At 38.1% G+C, this 17413-nt stretch overlaps 1 protein-coding gene across 4 annotated transcripts in view; it reads right to left on the bottom strand.

Annotated features, from left to right (window-relative positions):
- The window catches only part of RBFOX1 (RNA binding fox-1 homolog 1), a 788876-nt gene that overhangs the window by 270987 nt on the left and 500476 nt on the right, over nucleotides 1-17413 (bottom strand). The window contains exon 1 of one of the 4 annotated variants that reach the window (XM_058849309.1): nucleotides 13223-13289. The exons of the other annotated variants lie outside the window; for them this stretch is intronic. The gene's annotated coding sequence lies outside the window, so the exon portion shown is untranslated. Of the gene's footprint in view, nucleotides 1-13222; nucleotides 13290-17413 lie in introns of those variants that run through there. 4 annotated transcript variants of the gene reach the window in all.

The raw sequence follows: 17413 nt of genomic DNA, 5'->3' as shown, positions 1-17413 counted from the left end.
CTCTGAAGGGATGGGACCTTCACCTCCCTTGCAAAGTGATTTCCAGGGAACAGAGCTCAGCACACGCTGCCCGTGCACTGCAGAATGTACAGAAACAGGCTGGACACCCTCGAGAGAGGCAGCTTTGCTGCAGGTGCTGCTCAGCGTGGGCACCTGCACACCAGCCAGCTTCCCTCTGACTCCTGAGAATCCCCCAGTCATGGCAAGCACAAAACCACAGACACACAAAAAACCCACACGCAAAAAACCCCCACACGCAAAAAACCCCCACACGCAAAAAACCATTTAGGCCTGACTTAACTCTCCAACCTGATACTTTGCAGCTTCACCTATCAAACCTAACTTCTCTTCTGGGAAAGGCTTCTACATGGACATCCCAGGAGCACAAAAGGAGCAGAAACTTTTCTCATATGAGGCCAAACAGGTAAGTTAAAGCTAGCCAGAGGAAGCATGTGCCCTCCTCTTCAGCCAGAGCCCTAACATGTTTCTACAAACAGTAGGTCTCCAAAACTTATACTCAATTTCTGCTCAAAAAATGCAGAAGAAATACATCAAACAGATAAAATTCATCAGCAATTACTGTATTTAAATGAAGGGACAGAGAACTGCCACACTTCAAATGACATGTTTTTATAGTGGCTGTTCAAAGCAATACAAAGCCAAGACTTTAACTCACTTTCCACAAAGTTCAAGAAATATATCTGTAAAACACCCATATTAAATAAAGAGCACAGTTCTGCACAAGTCTTGTGCATTATTACAGATATAAAGTCAACATTTAAAATTAATTGCAAAATTATTCACATCAAATGCTCACATACCTGTTGTTCCTCACACCTGAGCTCAGTGCACATCCTAACGCTCCCAAACTTTAATCAGCTCTGAGCCCCCAGGCTGCCTCAGCAATGACCCCAGGGCTCCTCCCAGCACAGGTGCCAGTGGTGATGGAGATTGCTGTGCTGCAGGACACAACTGGGATCAGCTGGGAGCTCAACAGCCATCAGGTGTCACCATCAGCTGTCACCATCAGCTGTTACCATCAGGCCTTGGTCAGCACAAGCCACCCCACCCACACACAAAGGGTTTCACCTCTAACTTCACATCTCATTTTGTGCCTCCCTCTTTCTTGAGAGGGAACCCCAAAGCCACAGACCTTCCCTGCCTGTGCACATAAATCCCTTCCTGCTCCACAGACAACCTTGACCCTTATTAAGATGCAGCACAGATCTCACTGGATCAGCTACATTATGTTCATGATTGATGCAGTTTTACCATTGGATCTTGAATTTTTACTTGAAGCCAGTATTATTGGTACCAAAACTACATTCCCTAATTCTAAAAAGAAACATTTCTGGGCTGTTACAATCTTACCTATCAATAAAAAGCTAAAATATCCAATCTTGGAACCATCCTCCCTGGAATAACAGTTAGGAACAAAATTAAATGCAAGGACTCACCAGTAATCTCCAGACAGGACAACTTCAGGATCTCACAGATAAACAGAACAGCAGAAAAAAACCCCACCAGCCTACCTAAAACCAGCAGCTAGACTACAAATAACAAAGAGTAAAATAGCTGTAGCATTGTTTCATCCTCCATTTACCATGAGGCAAACTGGCTGGAACTGGTGGAAGTCTGAGCTCTCAGGGAGTGCAGTCCTGGCTCTCTAAACACAAAACACCTGCAGTGCTGCAGAGAAGGCAGCAGGAACATTTTTCTCAAGAATTTACTGATGCATTTCAAGTTAAATTACATTGTAAGTTTATCACTGTATCTAATTTTATCATTTTCTACAATAAAATAATACTAAAAGAAGGGCAGTTGTGGGATTGGATAATCACTTACACCTGGTACACACCACAGATCCTCAAAAAAGTTCTCTTGACTTAAGGTGTGCTTTCGTGTACTTCTCATTCTTACTTAAATATTTCAGCACTTAGTGCTGAAAAGTCAATATGACTTTCAAGACTGAAATAATGTGGAAAGAAATAAACTTGAAACAAGCAAATTTTAACAATCTTATTTACCTAAATATTGCCAAAGTAATTAAATTGCCCTAAAATACTTAGTGAAGGAGCTAGACGGCCTTGCTGCATAATTCATCAGTCATTTTAATCCTGGTGATGAGTATCAGGTTCTCTACAGAAATGCTTTTAAAGAGTGCTTAAGAAAAATCATTGTTAGGGAATTATGAGATGTATTACTACCAGATAGAACAATCCAGCAAAACCCACCCTATGGCCTCTGTAATAGCAAATGATATTCATATAGAGAAAACTCATACCCCTGAAGTCACAGACAAACTGCAAATGCTAATACTTTACACAGAAGTCTGAGTTAATACGTTCTCCCTAACATTTGCCTTCACTGAAAGATACTACACACAAAGAAGAATTTGATCCGTTCTGAGGTTGGTCTAGATCTCAGTTACTTGCAAGCTGAAAGCAAAAATTTCAACAACAAAATGGATTTTATATATCACTAATGACAAAAGTAAATGAAATACTTTACCAAGACTGTGACCTAAATAACAAAGCCTACAAAACACCAGAACTAAGTTTATCTGTGTAATTAGAATTTAAACATCCTGACTGTTTTATTCCATACCCATTTCCCATACAGAGCTTGACCCTGCCCCAGTCAGTTGAGAATAAGCATAGTCAAACAACACTGGAATGACTGAATCAAAAAATAAACAATCTTTGGTTCATTGCTTTCATTCATTCTTTTTTGTTCTCCAGCATTCATCTCTGCCCCTACAAAACCTTGGAATTGTGAGCCAGGGCAGAACAATCAGCTGCTCCTGCGGGACCTGCACACACAGCCCCATCTGCACTGGGATGGGAGAGATGCTCAGAAGAGGCAAAATCATGAGATTTCAACCCATTAACTTCTGGGAGTTACATAATAGCTGTTATTCAGATTTGAGCAGGAGCTCAGACTGACTTGAAAGGACCAAAGTCAAGTTCATGAATAAAGTCCCATTTTCTCTGGTGACCTTTCAAAGACTGCTAGAATCCCTTGAGAATACTGCCTTTCATGCTTTTTGGGAAGAAAGTACAGGGAAATGGCCTAAACTCAAGCATTTAATTCCAAAGAGTTGAAATTTATCAATTTAACCTCAGGATGAGTCTCAGGTCTGCGGACACTCCCTAATGAGGTGCTGCAAACCCCTCTCTGTGGCAGTGGTGTGAGGAAGACACAGCTGCCCAGATGTGGGTACTGGGGGCTGGTGCCTCTCCCTTGCCTGCCACACCTCCCCTGTGTCCAAATGTGGATTCAGTGGGATTCCCTTGGCTTTGGGAGTCAGAGGAGCCATCATCTCATGGGTGTGCTCACTTAGTCCCAGGACATGCTCGGTGTGCTACCATCAATTAATGCTGTGTCTCCTTTGCCATGCTGAGCCCAGCTTTACTTGTGGCCCTTTTAATTTCAATTTATGTGCTGGAACTGTCCACATCACATGCCTGGAGAAAAACAGTAGTTTAAATTTAGGAATTTCTGTGTTTCAGAGCAAGAAAAATTCAAGTGTTCAAGTCCTCAACCCTACACGTAATTCCTATGTAGCTTTATTGTTAAATAATGATTACGTGACTTTCTGAATGTAAACATGTGACTTTCTGAATATAAATATATGACTTTCTGAATATAAACATTCAGGTTTCCTACTGGCAGTGAGGAAGTGCAATGCAGGGAATAACAAGTTTTTGTGGGGGATGAACATTTTAATTTATTATTGTCTTTATCTGTTGTTCCTGTAAATGTAGTATTTGCTAATATAATTTAAATAACTGAGAGACACCATCTGAAAAATGAAAATGACAGATAGATTTAATACAACAAATTTACTGATCCCAAGTAATCAAGTGTTTGATTGGTTTAGTGCTGCCTCCACAAAAAAAAAGCTAATATGCACTCTGCAAACTTTCTTCATTGGATGTTTAAAAAATTAAGTGGCACAAACATATTTTAGCAAGGTTTCCACACTTGCTACAATACAGACAGTTGTACTGGGCACTGGAGAGGGATGAGGTCAGTGACAGGAAGGGAAATGTCATTACCTAATTCCCATTCTGCTGCCAACTCTGACCTTTGGATTCCATTTCAAATCCAGCTATCGTGTTACCAAAATAATATACTACAGGATGGATACTGTTTTGTTAATATGATATGTAGATTCCTAATAGGAATTTCATCCTGACCACTAAATTGCAGTTATGCCAATTGTGATGTATTTTTATGTGCATGTGGAGCACTATTTCAAATCAGGCTACAGCATTCTTTTCTTTCCTTGACATACAAAGAGCCTGAAGGAAAAAAAGAACAAAAATTCAAGCTGAATTCCATGTCAGCGCTTGCAACTTGAGTTGATTTTGTACAGCACATTCCAACTGGTCATCTTCCATTAATAGATCCTTACTAATGATAAAGTGTTCAAATCTTAAAAAAACCTTGAAGAGGATAGAAAATGACATTCAATCAAACAATACAGGAGCAAGACACATGGACTGAGATTTGATTTGATACTAATATTTAAGAAGTAGGAAAAACATTCCAAATGGCAGCTGTCTGTGAGAGGCGAGCCATGCTGCCTTCACACAGAATGTGAATTCTGAAGAAACAAAATGATAATTTCTTTGCAGAAGTAAGCTGTGCAATATTGATTCCTGCAGCACGATACTAAAAGCTGGGCCTTCTAACCCTGGGTAATGATCATGAGAAGGAAAGCAGTGAGATGAGGTACAATCTCACATTAATTGCATGTTTTCTTAAGCTGCCTAATTTGCTGTGAAACTGGAGGGAAGCAAGGAGCTGAAGAGAGGGCAAAATCCATTAAACTTGCTTAAAATTTGGTTGTAAGGGACTCTACAGAGGAATTACAGAAACATCCTTTATAGGATAAAGGAGATGCAGTAGCAGGTGAGCCCAGCTGGAAGCACCCAGGAGAGAGAGGGTCACCTGGCACAGCTCAGGTGCAGCAGCACTGAAATTCCCCCAGTGCTGATCACATCATCGAGGTTTCTGTTGTGAGCAGCTGTTATTTGTTATTGATACTTGCATTCACAGGCACTGGAGAGAAAAAGATTTGTTTGTCAATGCCAGCTTCTGATCATTCTGCAAGGAAATCACAAGAAAAAGATGGCAATTATCTCCAGGTACAAGTGAACTCAGAAATGTGATATCTTTCAATTAAATATGTAATCTTACTCCTCGCCTTCATCTTCAAGCACTAGAAGGTCTTAAAACACTAGAAAATACACTAAAGGATAATGTCTTCTTCCATTGAAATGTGGGCCCCTTGCATTTTCAAAAATTAACCCTGTGATTAGTCAAAATTCTCCGAAATTACGAAAAAATCACAAACATCCTATTTCAAATAAATAATTGTGAAGCAAATATTTTAATTATTCAAGTAGGACCTTGACTGGATTTATTGGGGATAATTACCTCTAAGAAAACATTCTAAGCCAGAACTGATTAGAAAGTGGGAGAACTCTTCACAAGCCAGTACCCACACACTCACTATGGCATCTAAGTGTCCCACCTACTGAATTACTGAAAGAATTCCTCATGTCAATGAATGCAAAGAGAAAAAGGTTTTGCAAAGCAAGATAGCCAACACTTAAACACAAAAATTACAGAGGCATCAGAAATTTGGAGGTTATTTTCAGATTTTGCTTAGATGAATAAAATTTAGGAGCAAATTCTCTTGAAATCTATAGATCAGGGAAGTGGGTATACTAAAATCCAGTTGATAAAGGAAAGAATAATCATGAATTGCACATAGCATGCAGGATTTGTGGCAGAAGCCTGCTACTCTGTTGAGTCTAATTCAAGAAAAACATCCTCAGAAATCTCAGACTGAAACACAAAACCACCTCATTCTTTTTCTTTCTCCAAACAGGTGTGAAATGCAGCTCAGCTGAAAACAGTGCAGTTCAGACATGCAAGTGAATTAAGCCTCACAGAATGATAAATAAAACTTTCAGTAATGTGCTTGTGGTGTGACTGAATAAGGCATCTGGATAAAATTGAGAACTATAGGAGAACATTAAATCATTTTAAAAACATGCATGAACTTCGGAATGATGCTGTCATCACATTATTTATATTCTAGACAGACCAAAGAGCTATTAAATTTCAGGTCTTTCATGGCAAAACAAAAGCTTTACACAAGTAATATTAAGTATTTAGATGCTTTCATGCATGATTTATTAGTTCATATTTTGCCCTGTCTCTATATTTCTCTCAATTTCAACTGCATTTTTTTGTCATTTTAGCTTTATACTGTTTGGTACTTTTGTTTTGTTATCTATTATCTGATGAACAATCTGAATTCATGCAGAGCTGTGTATGGCTGAGAGAACTTATCCTCCCTAGATCATCAAACTAAACAAAAGCAGGAGCCAAAGAAACATAGTAGAAAAACCCCTCAGTTCTGTACTGTTTAGACAAAAATATCTTTACACACCTTTAATGTTTTTCTGAACTAACCATGTTATAGAATTGCCAACAGTAGAGGAATGTACTTCTCACAGTAAGACATAAACTGTCATTTGAAAGATTTTTTTCAGTACTCTTCCTTTACAAAGACCAATAAAGACATATAAAGCCTCACTATAAAAATAAATGTGTAAAAGAACATATTTCATTAGAAATGAGCATCATAAATGGTCACCAAAAAAAATAAAGAATTAAATTTTTCTGTAGTCACCACAATTTGTTCTTTCATCTAACTTTTAAAACACAGGCTTCACTGAGTTTGTCTCCTTGATCAGGAGTACTGCTCTTTGTGGGCTTCCTATGACTGGGATTTTTTACAGCATTACCCCAAAAATGCTGCTCTGAGGTTTTACTGCATCTACCAAGGCAGAAACACTTTTCACACTTATTCAGCCTGGAATTTTCCACTTGTTCCTAACTTTTGCTCTCTTGTTCTGCCAACTGTTCTGAGTACAGCCATCAAACCTTTTGCATGGTAACCTTTTTTAATTTGCTTCAGAGCAGCTAAACATACCAAGCCATCAAAATGTCAGAGAATCAGCAGCTCCAGCTCAAATCTTTCTCCTTTCATAGTGATCTCTGCACCAATTTAACAAACCTTTGCCTTGTAACCACATTTGTTGATGTAGTATAAAGCTGCACTTAAGTAGGATTTCATGTTCTGTTTAAGCAAAACAAACAAAAAAAGCCTGTCATCAACTAAACCTCTACCTGCAAAGGGGCTCTGATTTAAAACATATTTGTAGGTAAACAAATAAAAATTGTATTGTGAGATTTGCATAACCGAGATTGATTCAGCACAGAGGAGCAATGAAACGATTCAGCTGTGGCTGTTCCCGTGTGGGATCAGGGATTTCCTGGCACCAAGGCACAGGGAAATGGGGTTTGCTGGTGGCTGTCACACACCTCTGGGTGGGACTGCAGGTGATGCTCAGGCATTTCACAAGCTCTTGTTCTGATCACGTGAAAAGGGTTTTGATAACCAAGGATGGAGCACTAAGTACAGAGGGAATAACACAACAAAGGTTGTCCAGGAGAACTGGATTGTTTCCTTTGGACCAGGTTTCACAGAACTCCTCAAACAGAGCTCTTAACCCTCTGACCCAAAAGAACTTGGAGAATTCCTCTCTTTGAGAAGAGGGAAATGATGTGCTCAGAGTGTTCCAGTGAGCCAGAACACAGAACTGGATTAACTCCTATTCCAAAGTGTGATGATAGGGTAGATCAAATAGATAAAGTATAAAACAAGCAAAGATTATACACCACCATCTCATAATAGGTGTAAAAATGCACATATATTGATTCAGTAGATGATTATTCAAGCATACAGTAATTAATCTTTATTGTGATAGAAGCAACAGAGAGGAAAGACAAAATCTGAAGCTACTTTAAACTTATCCTATCAAACCCTTTCAGGACACATCAAAGATTTTATATTCAGTCTGTTGGTTCAAATACTCTCATGGTGAATTATGTTTCAGAAGCCCCTTCCCTTTGAAACAGAAGGTAACTTTTCCAATCCTTGTTATACATTAATTACACCTTATGTATTTTCATAACTAGCCAGCTATAGGAAAATTACCTTACTAGTTTTTACAATAAATGCAAAATTCTTTACTGGAGAAACCACCCACACGTAAAAGCCGTGAACACAAATGCTGACAATCAGTCTGACATCCAATCTGTTTCCAGCCTACAGCCACAGAAATAGAGCACTGCACATTCCAAAAAAAGACCACTAACATTTTCGCCAGTTTAAAGTACATTAAAACTTCTTTTATTACTCAGAAGCTTTGCCCCTGCTTGGTTCATCCTTCCTCCAACTCATTCACATGCACAATTAAAGGATAATCACCTAAAGTTTTTGTACTGGGCTTTCAAAAGGATGATAAGGCAGCAGACTGTCACTGAAATGCAAGGCACTGAGTTCTTAATAATTTTCTTTAATAGCCATAACTGTCATTTGAGTACATCAATGACAGCAATTGAGCCATATGAATTACATGTTGATTTCCAAATAATCAGTAATAAAAATTGTAGGATACTGTATCTCTCAGATAAGAGAGAAATGAAAAGCAAAAGGAAAAACAAAACATTTAAACAACATGGGCATTATGAAGCATGAATACTATAAAGCACCGACGTCTATTAGAATTCAAAATATTTTTGTGATACAGCATATAAAGAGGGGTTTAATGAAACAGTAATAAGATGTTTGAATAATTTGTCCTATGAACTGCAAATCACAAAACACCAGGAAGATTTATTACTCACAGAACACAGGAGCATTCTGGGAGTGATAAATTCCCAAGGGGCTGGGAGAAGAAAGAAAAGAAACCTTAAAATCAGAATTTAACCATTACTCAAAGCACTAGAAACCCAAAAACTGGCACTAAGGACAAGGCACTCCAAGTGATGCAGTCTGGTGAGGAAGAGGATGAAGACATTATCCAGGGGGAGGCTGGGAAGGAGCTTTAGGGAAAGGACATGAAGAGCAGGAGGACGAGTGAACATGGGATAAGCATGTGCCCTTGCAGCAAACCACACCTGCATATATTGTTCTCAGCAATGATTACTAAACCTAAAACATGGACCTGAAGGTCTTAATTAGAATTCAGAAAGCAATAATCCTCTTTTATCCAGAGGAACTCTAGACACAACTTTGCTCTTACTCATAATTGCTCATGCTGTGACAGTGGGATCTTTTAACATCTTTAGCATGTACGGAATGCATGACAAACATAGGATACTGAAACTTAAAGGGGGAAGAATCCTTTTGTTCCAAGACAGATGCTCGCTTCTGAAGTATTTTCAACCTCCTCCTACCCACTATGTTTCCTTGCAGAACGCAGCCCTATCACACAAAAAAGAAGCCTTGCTCTGTCCATGGGGTGGCAGAGGGAACGTGTGTTCATCAAAACCCTTTATTGTCTGCCCTGAACTGGGCATTTCCAGCCACCCTTGACAGCTGAATCATAAACACAAGATTCTGTGAGCTTTTCTTAAGCTTTGGAAAATAAAGTTTTAAATCTACAGCTTACCTCAAGTGTCTCTCTCTGATCAATATATATTTAAAGAGTTTTCCCTGAATTAATTAGCACTTTTATTTCATATTTACTACTGCACTACTTACACTTAAAAAAAAAAAAAATATTCTGCCTATACACAAGATCTCTGCTTCACTGAGATTTTTCCACATTACTGAACATTCATTCTTGAAAACAGAAGTGAAAGTTTTCTGGTGTCAAGACGTTTAGCCCCTACCCAATCCACACACATGCATTTATCAAATGCTCTTTGCATTTGGTAACAACCTTTATTGCATGGAGAGCTAACCAGAAGGGATCCCAGTTCCAGGGTCAGGGTGCAGTTTCCAGTGGCCCCACCATCACTGGATTCCACTCAAACTATTGCAGACTCGCTTTTTAATGCTTTAGATTGGTTAGAGGAACCACTGTGAGAAGTCTGAGTACAGATAGCGTGGCTAGAAATTACTCTGACTGAAATAAGAACACCAAATTAAAAAGAAGCCATCAATCAATATTTGGATGTATATATAGATATATTATTCAGGTGTTACGGGATGATATCAATAATCACATAAAAGATTTTGGTTTATATCCTAAAAATTAAACTTGCCAAATGCTTTGAACCTGCCTATGTGAAATGTCATTGCAAAGAGAACACATCAAGAATTTGGCTACTGAGCAGATGTGACTTGGGAAAAGTTAAAGAAATTATTGAAGTTGCACTATTAAAAATAAAAAAAAAAACAAAAAAAAAACAAAACTAAAATAAGCTCTTTATCATGTATGGAAAGTAAATACTTCTTTTTATAGTCTTATTGTGTGTTGCTCTGTTTTATTTCACTCTGGTTTCTTTTGCCTCCTTCCTCGATCTCTCCCTTTTCCTGGTCCAATCTGCCCAAATGCACACTCATAAGCATTTTCATACAAACATGCATCCATCCATATTTTATATCTATATCTATATCTATATCTATATATCTATATCTATATCTATATCTATATCTATATCTATATATCTATATCTATATCTATATCTATATCTATATCTATATCTATATATCCATCTCTATATATCCATATATAGTGTTATATATCAATATATATCCATATATCTATTATATCCATAAATATCCATATATATGTGGATCTTATTATAATATAATATTGTAATAATGATATAATCATATATATGCAATATAATTACATATATTTTATATTTATTATACATTTTAGTTTATATATTTATATATATCTACTATTTATGTGTGTATGGAAATGCCCGAGTTCTCTCTGTTCTCATTACCAACATCCCCAATGCCAGCCAAGAGCCCTGCTATGAGGAGAGGCAAAGGGAAGAGAGAGAAACTCTTTCTGCAGAGCCCCCAGGCAGCGCTGCTTGCCCAGCTTTCCGTGCCTCTGTGGCTGCCAGGCTGAAGGCACAGATGCCAGGCTGAGGCAGTGATTTTGCAGTGATGGCATCTGGCTCCTTGGCACACTGCACTGATGTTTGTGTTGGCTCCTCTGCCCTTCCCCCTGCGGCTGTTAATGGGTTAACTTGGTGATGGGATGTCGTCTGATCCTTTCTTTTAACTCACCTTTCATTCTACTCGATCTCTGTCAGAATAAAGCTGCTCTTCACCCTCCTGAAATCTTTGTGCTTTAGCTGGCACATGTAATGATGTCATTTTGGATGGTCCTGTTGTGCTAATGGATGATTTGGATAGGGCAAACCACTTCTTTGTATATTTTACACTTAAAAAATTATGTCTGCCAAAACTTATTAACACAAATACTTTATTCAAGGACACAGGTTTTTTTTTTTTTTATTGTGATCCTAAAACGAAATAAAAAAGAGCTAAAACTGTGAAAGTACCATAACCATGATAAAAAGGAAGGATTATCAAAACCTGATTCTATTTCACTAGAACTCCTAGTGTTAAAAAAATAAATTAAAAATTCACAGTATCCTTCTCTATATATTGCAGGAAATGTTGATGCAAATTTTATGGTTTTAAGTATAAAGTCAGTGAGCTGCTTGAACACGTCACAAAAGGTAACTCCAATGGGTTTATCTCACAACAACATGGTTTCTAGTCTAGAAATATCAGTTTATATGACAGTAATTACTAAAACAGATGGGCAAGGAGCCAGAAAGAGGCATCACATCGACAGTGGGCTGAATGCAACTGGGAGCTATGGAGCAGAAAGGAGCTGTGCCAGATTGTGTGGCAGCTGAGAGTCTCATTGGTGACCATTTGCTGTGCAATCTCAGACACATCGAAAAAATTATGCATTCCCCATTGATTTCATGCTAAAATGGTAGAGAAAAAAAAAAAAAAGAAAAAAAAGCTCTGTCTGAACTTGAACACAGTACCTGCTGACAAGTTCCTTCCTTTGAGTGCTCAGGATTTTCCTCCTTGCACTTGCATGTTCCTCTCTGCCACTCACGAGACTGGCTGCACACTTTAGATCCACACTGTCAGGTGTGACACGAGTGCCAGTCAGACAAACAACAGAGCTCTGCAGACAGAATTAACCAATAGGTCCCAAATACTCCTAAAACGTAGCCAAAAATCCACCACCACATATATTTCCTTTCAGGAAATCTATTTAAAAATACTGGTAAACTATAGGTAAGCAGCACTTTGATAAAAATGAACAGGAAAAAAACAAAACAAAAACAACCAAAAAACCCTAAACTCAAAAGACAAATTATCTCAAAAATGACTAAAAAAATGCAAAGTAAACCCAGAATTCCTTAACTGAATCCTGCTACCACCTGACCTTTGTTTTTTTTCTTTTTTTCCATAAAGTAGCTCACACAAAACTTTAATTTAAATCTTCCTGCTGGCTAGTCAACCACTGTACATTTCAGAAAATGCATTTTTCTAATTATTATTAGAATTGGCTATCATTATGAAGAATACTAAAAATCAAGCTGAGCTGATTGAGATCAATATTTATATGAATTGTTCTTTAACAGCAATTAATAGTATGCAATTGTTTGGACTAGAACAATAATAATAAAGCATTATCTTCAGTCCAATCTGATATCTAACGTTATTGAGATTTTGAACAACTTTTAATAAAGAAATCTTTTGGATATAAAGGTGTTGGCACTTCCTTCTGAATCTCTCACCAGGCTGTTCAGGCAGGCAGCCTTGCAATTAATCTTAGCAGTTCATTCATTTTCCAAACATCCTTGCCTATTGACTCCTAGAGGAAAGTGCTCATCCACTCACTTGGTTACATTAATTACACAGAGCAGGTAAAGCCAAGGAAACCTGTGAGGCACCAGGGACTCCATTAGTTTTCTGTGTAAATTCCAAATTTGCTGTGTGTGAGCAGGAGGAGGCACAGGGAGGGTCCCTGGTGGCTCAGGTGAGCTCAGCTGGAGCCTCAGCCCCTCTGAGAGCAGGACAGCAATCCCTGCACACCCTGCACCACCAGCACAGCTCAGTGCTTCCTCTGCCTCTCAGCATTTTGGAGGAGCTTGTAAAACTCCAAACTTCCAGCAGATTTTCCCACCTGGAGCACTTCTGCGTGTTGAACTACGTCGGATTAGCAAGACTACAAAGAAGGTAGGAAAAGGTCAGTGTGGGGCAAACAAAGAGCAGGGGTGGGGTGGGAAAGGACAAGGCAAAGGGAGAAGAGTAAATTATTTACGGTGTAGAATAGTTTTGATTTACCTGGACTTCTTTACATTGACCTCTGACTGCAACTATATTTCCTCTTGCTTTTTTTCCTTCACAACACCTAAAAAGCAGCCCAAAGATGAACTAAATAATTATTGTGCACACTTCACTTTTGTCTCAGTTCCAACAAAACTTGACACCATGCCAGAGTCCAGACTTTTCTTGCAGAAAGTGATCTTAAATTCTTACAACTTAGCAAACATGTATGATATATTATACACTTTGCCCAAATTAAAAAATGTCCCCTGCATGTGCCAATGTACTCCCTGTATGGGGCATGGTATTTATTCTGCATAAATTGAAAGCAAGCTTTCAATTTCAATTTCACCTTTTTAAAGGTGGGGCAACAGAGGTCTGAGGAAGAGCTGTCAATGTGAGCAGAAAAATCCCATTCCCCCTTGAATCACCACATGCAGACAAATATTTGAATTTTAGTGTGCATGTAAACTTGGCACTGTTTCACAGAATATCAGTTTTGTCAATTTAAAAATGGAATTTTAAAATTTTGGACAAGAATTTGGAGAATAATTTGCATATACATGTATGTATATACATATATATACACACACACATGTATACCTGCATGAAGGAAGAAATCCCTTGCATCAATCAGTGGCTTGTAGGACAGTGAGATAGTGAAGATCCTTGTTTGCTGCCTTAATTAAAAGAAATTAAAATAAAATATCGTTAAAAAGCAAGAATTAATCTTCAGCTGACAACATAAAGCTCTTCAGTAACAGTAATTTTACATTAGCCTAAGAAGGAAAAAACCTATAAGTACATATATAAAGAAAAAAATAAATATATATATATCTAAATAAAAATATAGAATTGTGTAAATCCACAATTAAGTCTGGTTAAGTTTAGGGGACAAGAAAGTGATAATCAGTCTGTCTTTTCTCTAATAACACAAGGTCATTCAAAAGAAGAGATTAAAAGTTAACTGAATATTTGAAGCAACTGCAAAATCAAAGTGACAAAGTAATTTGGAAGCTCTGCTCTGGCTCTGAAAGGAGCTCGGTGCACCCAGTGAAAGAGGGGACACATCTCTCACACTGGGAAATCAAATTCTTACCTGAGGAAATTCCCAATTTAAGTGAAGCAATGATTGTGTGAGCGCTTATTGATTCTGTGTATTAAGGAAACCATTTCCAAGAGAGAACAATTCTCTTAAGGAATTATATAAATAAAAATAAGAAAAGGGAAGTGTTATGTAACAGAAACCCCACAGTCCCTGAATGTACAGAGGAGTTTTAATTGAAGTTTTAATTGAAACCTGAAGTGGGACTTGCTCCATGAGAAAATATGCGAGAATGAGCCATTATGAAAACCATTTTATATAAAAATATGTTAATATCAGTTGTTATAAACAATCTGCTTGATAGTTTCCATAGGCCATAGCTTTAGGAAAATCCTTAAAAACACCAAACCTCCTGAATGGAAGCAGACACAAAACAAGGGAGCATCACAAGGAGCTGCCACTGTCCCAGATGAAGGTGAGCAGAGTGGTTCTGCTGGAAATGTTTTGTTATGGGGTGGTATTGGCAGGGACAGGGCAGAAATCACAGAGAACCCTGAAAGGTTCATTAAGCAGCTTGGAGTTTCCTGTGTCTCCCAGGATGGCTGAAGAGAGGACAAGGAGGAAGCAGATCCACGTTAGCAACAACATTAACTACAGTGTCTGTTTAGATCATTCACCTTCCCTTCACAAAGATAATTATTACAAGCTAAACAACATCAAAGTCTCAACTATAAAGCAAATAATCATAGAAATAACCACACAGAAATGTTTTGGCTTGGCTCATTTGGGTTGGTTGGTTATTTTTAATTTAGAGCAGTCATTTGGCTTCCTCTTTGTCAGTTCTGAGGTCCTCTTGAGTCTGCCCCTGCCTGCTCTCTTTCTGTGAATTTGGATTAATGGTACAGTATGTATTAAGATAACTAAACCCTATAAATTATATTATTAGGAATATATTATTTTTATTTTAATCTGCCTGGCTAATTACAACCTGAAAAGCATACATGCTTTTTATTAAAAGATGAAGAAATACTGTTCCACTTAAAGCCATTGCTATTCTGGCTTTGTCCACCATCACAGAGAAAAAAACAGGAACAAGGTAATTATTTGCATGTAAACATCATAAAAAGGCAATAATCGAGATTGAATATCCACAGTTTAATATATAAAAGTTATTAAAATATTAAAATGTAATTAAAATGAAAATATTTGAATGTAATCACTGGACACTTATAAGACAGTTCACAAATGTATGCAAATTACTGGGGTTTTATTTATTTATAAATAAATATGTTCACATACACCAACGTAATCTAAAAAGATATTAAAACAACATTAAATTATCTCAGTACAATAATTTTATCCATTGGCTCAACACAACTTTTTCTTCATAACACCAATAAAAAGCAGGAAAAATAATCTCTATATTCTTCACCTGTAAACAAATATACTAAAATAAAGTTCATTATATTTCATCCATTTGATTAAACACATATTCCATTCATAACCAAATAGAAATATCTCAGTACTCATGTGACCCACGGGGTGAGGTGTTTGTACTCCCATTCACCCGAGGGAAATGTGTTTGTGCCAGGGTGAGGTTTGGGAGTGGCTGAGTGATGCTGCAGGAGCAGAGAGCACAGGGGAGGGAGAGCTCAGGGTGTCGGAGGAGCTGACCCCGCTGGAATCCAGTCTGTCAACAAACAAGGGTTTCATTGAATAATACCTGCAAATGTGACTCCAGCCCAGCTCCAACATCTAGCACTTAAGCAGAAATGCAAAGAGACATTTTCAAGAGCCAGGGCAAACGCTGGGGATGACTTTCCCTGGCTTTCAGCAGGCACTGCCATTAGAGTGCTTTAGCTTCCATTAAGTTGTCACTTCCCTGTGCTGCCAGCTTTCCAAGGGGGACGATTCGTTCTGACAGAAGCACGGCCTGTCACATGCACTCACAGTTCAGTGGGAATGAACAGGAAAACCCCCAGAGCTGATGGATTTATTAGAGATTGGAGCTGGCACCTATACTGCTCGGATGTACAGAGCAAGGTAATTAATAAGCTCTAACCTGCCCACCTTTAGCACCTCATATTTATTTGCACAAACTTAATTCAAGGCCCACAAATGTAAAAGGTACAAAGCTGTTCTTTTGTTGGAGTTTGAGCATTAAATTTGTTTAATTAGCCCTTGTTGATTATGACAGCTTTGTAACAACAACATCTAGTTCATACATATTTTTAATAAATATGAATTGCCATGCTGGCCAAGAGAAAAGGCTGATCTAGTTCAGAATCATAGGGGCAAACATTTAGGAAAGGAACATAAGAAATGCCACTTGAGCATGGCCCTTGTCTGCAAAATCTAACTCTGCAGCCAGTGGCTCCTGAACTCCCTAAGCCAGAACTTCTACTGGAGGTTGATGGAGCCACTGGATCCATCCTGCTCGATCCCAAATAAATTCTAAGTGTCACAATCCTGCTCCATGTGAAAAAAGTATTTTGTTATGTTAATATTGAACTTGCTGGCTGACAATATCACCGAGTACTAATTCTTATGCTGCAAAACATTCCATTTTCTCTGAAGCACTGATGATTGTCTGGGCCTTTCTTTTCACTTATCTGTCATCATTCCAAGCTCAAGAACATTCATCTATTTAAGATCTCACCCAATAGAAGATATTTTGTATTTCTCATCTTCTCTCTTTCTACCTATTGGACTTTCTACCTATTATGTGTGAAATATGCTTGCTGTACAAAACATGAGTGCTAGAATGATTTCAGCATTAAAGATCTCCACACCATTCCAGTTTTCTATTGCAGAAATTATGACAGTCAGTCTTTAATACACTCATTGCACTTTATGTTTTCTTGATAACAGTTAATGTGTTATTAATTATGCTTTATCCTTGGCCAGATCCAATAAAGGAACTTTGTACAACCTGAAGAAAAAGTATTTAATTTAGTTTGCTGGTTTGGGTTGGGAGAGGGTTGATTTTCTCCACAGTAGATAGTATGGGGCTGTGGTTTGCAGTTGTGCTTCAAACACGAGGAATCTCTGAGAAGACAGGGAAGTTTTTGGCAGGGCTGAGCAGAGCTGACACAGAGCCAAAGCTGTCTCTGCTCCTCAGCCCACCAGGCAGGGCTGGGAGTGCACAAGGGCACAGCCAGGAC

This window comes from Poecile atricapillus, chromosome 14 (genome assembly GCF_030490865.1).
Source record: "Poecile atricapillus isolate bPoeAtr1 chromosome 14, bPoeAtr1.hap1, whole genome shotgun sequence".
NCBI classification, from domain to species: domain Eukaryota; kingdom Metazoa; phylum Chordata; class Aves; order Passeriformes; family Paridae; genus Poecile; species Poecile atricapillus.
The sequence above is the reverse complement of the archived record's forward strand: the minus strand, read 5'-3'. Positions and strand labels throughout refer to the sequence as shown.